Source organism: Tupaia chinensis, unplaced genomic scaffold, assembly GCF_000334495.1.
Source record: "Tupaia chinensis unplaced genomic scaffold, TupChi_1.0 Scaffold000674_2, whole genome shotgun sequence".
NCBI classification, from domain to species: Eukaryota; Metazoa; Chordata; class Mammalia; order Scandentia; family Tupaiidae; genus Tupaia; species Tupaia belangeri.
Window position 1 is genome coordinate 2,071,432 of NW_006160198.1, and position 6,243 is coordinate 2,077,674.

At 40.0% G+C, this 6,243-nt stretch overlaps 1 long non-coding RNA gene across 1 annotated transcript in view; it reads left to right on the top strand.

Moving 5' to 3' along the window:
• Nucleotides 1–6,243, top strand: part of LOC106736178 (uncharacterized) — a 20,376-nt gene that overhangs the window by 2,921 nt on the left and 11,212 nt on the right. The window contains exons 2-3 of the long non-coding RNA XR_001371270.1: nucleotides 567–570; nucleotides 5,862–5,866. This is a non-coding gene — a long non-coding RNA (uncharacterized LOC106736178). The remainder of the gene's footprint in view (nucleotides 1–566; nucleotides 571–5,861; nucleotides 5,867–6,243) is intronic.

A 6,243-nucleotide genomic window follows, 5' to 3' on the forward strand; every position in this document is an offset into this window, starting at 1 on the left:
TACCTTTTTTTTTTATTGTTTTTTTTTTTTTTTTTTTTTTTTTTCGGTGAGGTTTTTGCTATAGGGTGTGTGTGCTTACCAGAAAGACAGAGCGAGACATAGAGACAGAAGTGAGAAATCACCCCCCAGGGGGATGACCATGCTGCAATCCCTTCTTCTCCATTCTCCTCTTGGGATCTTGGGCACGCATGCACACGCACCCGGCATGAGCTTAAGCCACCAGGTCCAGGACTTGAATTGCGGTTGACTACATGGGAGCCTAGCAACATAGCCATTATGCCAACTGCTAGTCTTGCCAATGAGTTTTAACATATGTATTCACTGATATAACTACCACGATCAAGATGCTGAAGAGTTAATCTCCCACCAGAAGCCTCTCGTGCCACTCTTTGTACTCACTTCCTTCTTCCTGCCACCATTGACTTGCTTTCACCATTTTAGCTTTGTCTTTGAAAGAGTATTTCATAATTTTACATTCCTACCAACAAAACATGACAGATCCAATTTGCCCATGTCCTTGCCAGCACTTGGTATTATTCATATTTTTAATCTAATTATTGTAATAGGTGTGTGGTGGTATCTCTTCATGGTTTTAATCTGAATTTCCCTAGTGGCTAATGATGTTCAGCATCTTTTATTTGCAACCCCTATCTCTCTTTTGATTAAGTACCTGCTTAGTTCTTTTGCCCATTTTTAAATGGAGGTATTTCTTACTGTTGAATTTCAAGAATACTTTCATATAAGTCCTTTGTTAGGTATGTGCTTTGTAAATTTATTTTTTGAGAGAGATTTTTACTATAGGGTGTGTGCTCACTGGATAGACAGAGAGACCGAAAGTAAGAAATCACCCGTGAGGGGGATTGCCATGCCATAATCCCTCCTCCTCCTTTTAGGCGTGCATGAACAAATGTCCAGCATGTTTCAAGCTACCAGGTCCAAGACTTGAATTGTGGTCAATCATGTGGGAGTCCATTGCTTTAACCACTATGCCTCCTGTTGGCCCCACAAATATTTTCTTCTAGTCTTTCTATTCTCTTACCAGTGGCTTTCATAAGTACAAATTTTTAATTCTCATAAATCTCAGGATCAGTCTAGAATATATTGTGTATATGTAGGTGGATGATTTAATCTGCCAACATCCCTCTCATTTCATCTGTGAACGTTTGAGCTCTGCATACAATTCCCAGGACTCTTCCCTCACCTTGCTGCTCATGAAAGTCAGTTCCCACTGTTAATGATACAGTATAAACAAATATTTGATTTGCCTTTAAGATCTATTCAACATTAGGCATGCTTCTTATTCACTTGTATACATAAACATTCCCTAGTCATATATCCTCTTATGGTAAACATTTGGTCTTTTTATCCTGCCGGAGCAACCCCTAGCATATCAGAAGACAATGGAATCACTAGAAGGGTTGGGAGCCTGTGTATCAGCAGTATCAGCATGACCTGTAAATGTGTGGCCTGTGTATCAGCAGTATCAGCATGACCTGGACTGATTCAGACTCCCAGACCCTAAGTTAGAATTTGCATTTTAATGAGATCCCCAGGTGCACATTAAAGTTCTGAGGCACAGCTGCACAGCTCATCTGGTTCTCACTCTTCTTTTCCAAACAAAGAACCTGAGATCCGGAGAGAGCAAGGATGACTTCCAGGCCAGCAGCGGCTGGCACTACAGCTAGGGTAAGAACCCTGCTCTCTTGCTCCAAGGCCAGTGTGTTCTTCACTGGCCCTCCCGTCTTCCACACTTGAGGTGACAATGACAGCCTTAAACGAACGTCTCCATCTTATCCTAGACCAGAGATATTCGTCTTGATGTGACTTTCTCCAAAAGACTTCCTTCACTCCTTATTCCCATTATCCTCTAGAGATAACCCAACTTTCAAAATGCAGACTTTCAAATTTTCATAATGAAATGAACTAAACACTCTTTGGGGGAATAAAGTGATTTTTACCCTTGCATTTGTTTACTTCTCTGTTAAGCTCCTGAGATGGCTAACACACTAGTTGTTAATCGCACCATCTGTTCAAACAGCACTTCTAAATCATTCAATTCATACTTTTCTTTTTAAGGAATTTTTTTTTCAGAACAATATGTTTGTGTCTGTGTTATTCCCATCATTTGGCAACGCAGTATAAGCTATTTAAACTTTCCTATTTATTGTAAATGGCTTTTCAATCAGCAAATATTTTTTTAAATGTGCATACACCACAAAAAAGCTGCGTCTACTGACTTTTCAAACATTGGAAACAGTAGAAAAATCTATTCTAGTCTGTCTGCTGTCAAATTTTCAACCATCTGATTATATTTAAATGAAGTATGTAGGAAAATGGTTTATCTGGCTGACCCTGGTAAGTTTTCTCTGTTGGCCCTGAAGATGGCAGTGCTGTGCAATTTAGTACAACCCTTCACTTTTATTTTATTTCCGCCCTCTCCTAGAAGGAATTTCTGGAATGGCTGAACGTGGGGGAGGATTCCCTAAATCTGAACCTTCTAACACTTAGCATAAACCTCTTCTGAACCCTGGGACAAGTTGGTTTATCTTTTGGTCCCTTTGTTTTTGTTTAAAGCTGTACCCCATGCGTTTCCTGTTCCCAGCCAAGATCAGAAATGAAACAGAAATGGAAATAGTTTAAAGGTTATTCTCATATCAGGAGTAACCAGGAAGCTCCGATATAGTTTACTGAGAAGTTGGTTTTCACAAGACTGCTTGGCTTTTTAAAAAAAAATCCTAACAAAGGCCCAGCCCAAGATAAGCGGGAGCTAAGATTACTGGAGGTTTTGAATGCCTACCAGGACTACATCTCTGGGAGTTCGCAGCCTTTCCTTGTTTCCTGTTCTTAACAGCAGAGGCCTGCTGCCTGACATTCTGTAATTTCATTAGCAGGGTCTGGAAGAGTGCTTTTAGAGGAACACATGATCAGACCTCAGGTAGAATAAGCAGGAGGGCAATTTCTTTCTCCCGTCATTGTTAAGATCTGAGTAGGGGAACAGAGAGGGATGTGTACACCCAAGTTACTTTTGGGACTGTCAAAATTTGTTGACAGTTTAGCCAGAAAACATTTATCAAAAAGAGAGCCCTTATAGTAAATGCTATTATAAATAATTATAGTCAGCCATGTTTATATGTACTATGACCCAAACTTTTGCCACATACTTAAACAATATTTCATTTAGTTTTCACCTAACTGTTCAAGCTAAGTGTTACAAGTTAAGCATCCCTGATACAAAAATCTAATTTTTTGGGGGGGGCTGGGGAAGAGGTTTTTGCTGTAGGATACATGCGCTCACCAGAAAGAGACAGACAAGAGAGACAGAAAGTGAGAAATCACCCCCACCTCCTTGGGGTAATAACACGCTGCAATCCCTTCTCCATTCTCCTCTCAGGATCTTGGGCACGCATGCACATGTGCCCAGTGTGAGTTTAAAGCACTGAGTCTGGGACTCGAACTGTGGTCAAATACATGGTAGTCCAGCAACGTAGCCATTACATCATGGGCTGGTCCGAAAATCCTATATCTTATATGCTCTAAAATTCTAGACTTTTTAAAAAAGGATTATTAATTTAATTTAATTTTTTATTATATTTAAAAAATTTGCTTTAGGGCATGAGAGAGAGAGAGAGAGAGAGAGAGAGAGAGAGAGAAAGCCAACGTGTCCAGGATTTGGATCTCAGTTGGCCCTGTGGAAATCCACTGTCTTTTCCAACATGACACCTGCTGGCCCAAATTCTAGACTTTTTTGAGTGCCAACATGGTTCCACATGTAGAAAATTCCATGCCTGACCTCAAGAGACAAGCTTTAATCAAAATACTGTAATACAAGAATATGGCATTCAGTTACTTTCAGGCTGTGTGCATAAGTGACATATAAATTGTAAATAACTTTCATGGCTAGACTTGGGTCCCATCCTCAAGTGTATTTTTCATTATGTATATGCAAATATTATGAAATATTATGAAATTTTAAAACAAAACAAAACGAAAACCTGAAATCTGGAACTTGTCTGTTTACAACTATTTCCAGTAAGGGATATGCAACCTACATCCTGTATACTTTTTTGTTGCTGTTGTTTGGTATAAGGAAACAAAGACCAAGAGGTTAGGAAATGTGGTTAAGGTCACACAACTTGTCATTTAAATTGTTGGGTTTCAAAGTCAAGCCTAACTCCTGAGCTTGCTCAATCAATTATTATCTTATATCTTGATTCATCAATGAAACAGCATAGACATCAAGCCCTCCAATTGTAATTAGACATATTCAGTGCCCATATCAGTTCTCAAGGATATCAGATGGGGAGGCCTAGATGTCACTATTCTCCTTCTATTAATTGCTACACAGTTGTGAAGGCCAGGCTCCCAGTGAACCATTTGTTGTTCACTGATTTCAAACATTTCATTTTCTACTGAGTTGTACCACCCAAGCTCAGAGAACATCTCAAGTTTACTTTGTTTACCAACCCCTCCCCATTGAATTGTGGGGATGTTCTTGTATATTGTTGTTGCTAAAATATAGGTGTGTAGAATCCCATTTCCCCTCTTTGCTTATGAATGTCCTCTAACATTGTTTAGGGAAGCCTTTCTTAAAATGTGGTCCCTAGACCCATGCCATTGTACACCTAGACCTACTAATGCATTACTTAGAAACTTGTCAGAAATGTAAATGCCCAAGCCCAATCCCCAGAGTTTTTGATTCAGAAACTCCAGGGGTGGAGCCCAACTATCTATGTTTTAAGAAATGCTTCAGGTAATTCTGGTGCTTATTTATATTTGAAAACTACCAGGCTAGGTATTTATCTACTGTGATTTGGAAAAAAAGGTGGAAGCTCAAGGGAGTCAATGACCAAATTGCTGTGTGCTGGGGAAGGGAAGTCCTCCCTAGTTGCTAATGGGAAGGACAGGAGCACAGCCCCCATGGCTGTGTAACTTAAATTTCATCTTAGAAGTTTGTTTTTCTCAGTAAAGCTGATACTCCTTTGAGCATTTTGTCCTTAGAGTGCAAATTTCTCCCTGGAGAATATACCTTTGTTTGCCAGATGCTTGCTGGGAATACCCTTCTCTTTCTTTTCATCCATCCTATCCGAATCTCTCCTTCAGGGTTCATCTTATGTCATAACTACTCTTTTAAATAGTCATTGATCACTGCAGCCAATATTGCTCTGTCCCTTTTTTAGTACCCACAGCACTTACATGCTTAGTAATTCGCACACTTTCAGTTCAGAAACCTTTCTTATACAGCCTTGTTTTGTTTTCTGTCACAAGTCAGATGACTTCATTACTTTTTTCCCCCTGATCTCCTCTACTATACTCTTAGAAATGATGTGAAGCACTTCAATGTGTGAGAAAGCTACTTTTTCTCTATCACTTCATTATCAAGTGAATGCTGACATCATTTTTAGTATTATTTAAAGTTTTTGCTTATTTTGAGAGAAAAAGAGAAGCACTCTGAATGAGGTCTCATGGCAGTAGACCTCTCCCTATCCCTCTGCCCTTCAGTCAATGGCGTGGATGCCTGGTGTGTACAGGTAACTGGGGAACCGAACCTGGAATCTTCCATATGGAACCAGCATTCCTTGAGTAGTGCCTTACAGCTGTACCACAGAGCCAGGCGTGAGGTTATTTGACATTAAGATGCTGTATACAATGGACCTGTATTTAGGACTAGATAATACTCACAGCAGAGACCCAGCCTCGGCTGAAAAGTTAAGTCCAGTAACTGTCAAGAGGGGAAGAGCAGAACTGGGAAGGCAGGAGAGAAGGTTGAAGTGCTGTCCTCCTCCTGACTTTGAAAAAGAGGTAAGAAGTCTAAGGAGTCTGTGGGAGAGAGGGGGAATATTGTGGTCAAAAGTGTGTAAAAGATGGTGTCTGTCACAAGGAAGTGTCAACTTAAGGTTGTTTTCCAATGCTGCTTGGAGACTCCAGGAGTCTTCTTGGGGTGCGGCTCAGTAGGAAGGAAGACCCTGGAGAAAGTCCTTCCTTTATACGTCATAGAGCAGCTCCAGGTGTTCCTGATTTATCTATTAGGACTTTTTGTAAGATTCTGTTTAAAATAAAGTTTATGGGACTGGCAAGTGGTGTAGCTGTAAGGTCACTGGACTCGCGCATGGCTGACTACTGTTTGAGTCCCAGACCTGGCAGATTCCTTTCCCACTTTCCCTCTCTCTTTCTCTGGTAAAATTAAAAATAATAATAATAAATAAAATTTGAGAAAATATTTTTAATAAAATAAAGGTTATCCTG